The 2,266-nt window shown below is 42.2% G+C and overlaps 1 pseudogene; it reads left to right on the top strand.

Moving 5' to 3' along the window:
* The first annotated feature begins 546 nt into the window (after window positions 1-546).
* On the top strand, window positions 547-1,753 carry LOC110285142 (annotated as a pseudogene).
* The last annotated feature ends 513 nt before the right edge of the window (window positions 1,754-2,266 follow it).

A 2,266-nucleotide genomic window follows, 5' to 3' on the forward strand; every position in this document is an offset into this window, starting at 1 on the left:
CTTCTCAGCTCAGGACCAGAATCCCAGTGTTAAATGCCCTGCCCTTGACTACCATGATCTGATTTCTACCCCTATGATATGTGGCATAAGTAGACTTCTTAAGAAACACCATTTTCACTTGCCTCTGTCACTTCTGCTGGTCTCTTCTTACTGCTGAGTTGCTCCATGGCATGAACACGGCTCGGTTCAGCTACGCACTTACTAGTTCTTGGCCCCTATTAAACGCAGATGCTTTAAATACAGGTGCCAGAACACTAGTGTGTAGAGTTTTGGGTAGGCATACATTTTCATTTCCTTTAGGTAAATATCTAGGAGAGGGTTTGATGAATCATGCAGTGATTTCATGTTTACGTTCACACCACATTTTAAAGGTCAAAATGTTTTCCAGATGGTTACACAAAAATATGCATGCCCACTGTGATGCACAGCTGGTCTACTTAGCTTTTAATTTCATTAGATGTTGTCATTTGTTTTCATTTTTTATTTCATTATTTTTATTGAGTGCATGTGAGCACACATGCATGTCTGTAGAAGCCAGAGGACAGCCTTGGCCAACAGAAGACAATATGGGTACAGGGTTTAATCGGCCTCCAACGTGTCCCACCAAATGTTTTGGTTGTGAGCTGGGAGCACAGACCCAGTTTGATGTTAAGAATGACTGTTACATTGTCAATGGATCTCATGAGGCGAATAAGCTGCCTCATGAGATGTTGGATGGATTCATTAAAAATTTGTTCTCTGTCCTGAGTGTGAGAATCCCAAAACAGATCTGCATGTCAACCCAAAGAAGCAAACAACAGGTGATTCTTGTAAAGCCTGTGGGTACCGAGGCATGCTTGACACACATCATAAACTCTGTACATTCATTCTCAAAAACCCACCTGACAATAGGCACACTGGTGCAGGAAAGAAAGCAAAGGAAAAGAAAAATAGAAATGGCAAGGACAAGGAAAATGGCTCCGGATCCACCAGTGAGACACCACCACCTCCACCACCAAGTGAAATTAATCCTCCGCATGCTGTGGAAGAAGAGGAAGATGATGACTGGGGGCAGGGGGGGTACAGCTGAGGAAGCCCAAAGGCACAGAGTGGATGAAATCAGTGACCATGGGAAAGGCCTGACACTTAGCGAGGATTTGGAAAGAACTGAAGAAGAGCGTGTTAGCATCCTGTTTGATTTTGTTAAGAAAAAGAAAGAAGAGGGCATTATTGATTCATCTGATAAAGAAACTGTGGCTGAGGGCAGAAAGGCTGGATGTAAAAAACACTGGGCCTCTTGTTTTGACAGAAGTTCTCTTTGATGAGAAGATAAGAGAGCAAGTCACGAAATACAGGCGCCATTTTCTAAGATTTTTGTCACAACAACAAAAAGGCTCAGCGGTACCTTCTTCATGGTTTGGGATGTGTGGCAGCAACGCATCAAACTCAGCTGACTGCCAAGATTCCATGTATCTTGAAGGAGATGTACGATGCAGACCTGTTAGACGAGGAGGTCATTATCAGCTGGCCTCTAAGAAAAAAGAACTTGCCCAAGAGATTCGTGTCGAAGCAGAGCCGTTTATTAAATGGTTGAAGGAAGCAGAGGAGGAATGTTCTGGCGGTGAGGAAGACGACGAAGACGAAAATATTGAGGTGGTATATTCGAAGACTGCCAGTGTACGAAAAGTTGAAACTGAAGTCTGACCACAAGGGTGATATTGACACCGTTTAAAAGAATGGCCACAACTTAGCTTAACAGTGTAATGCTGCAAATTGTTTCCCATTGTCAGCCAGAAGTGCAACAATGTATGCGCAAGAGCTAAAGTGGCTTAACCTCATGCTACACTTGGTACTAAAAAGCTATTACTGTGAGTGATCTATATATTTTTTTAAATATTTATTTATTTATTATATGTAAAAGTACACTGTAGCTGTCTTCAGACACACCAGAAGAGGGCATCAGATTTCATTATGGATGGTTGTGAGCCACCATGTGGTTGCTGGGAATTGAACTCAGGACCTCTGGAAGAGCAGTCAGTGCTCTTCTTAACCGCTGAGCCATCTCTCCAGTCCCAAGTGGTCTACAATTAAGCCCAATGAGACATCTAGGGAGTCCATACATATCAGTGAGCAGTTGTAGTTTGCTTATTTATAGCATGTTTCTTTCGAAAAAACTAGTACTGGACACATTTGGATCACATTTATACAGCTATAAAAAAATAAAGATTTGATTTTGGTCATTCTTCAGACTTTGGGTTATGAGTGGCTTATAGTGAGGTAATTGGCC

The sequence above is a fragment of the Mus caroli genome, chromosome 18 (assembly GCF_900094665.2).
Source record: "Mus caroli chromosome 18, CAROLI_EIJ_v1.1, whole genome shotgun sequence".
Taxonomy (NCBI): domain Eukaryota; kingdom Metazoa; phylum Chordata; class Mammalia; order Rodentia; family Muridae; genus Mus; species Mus caroli.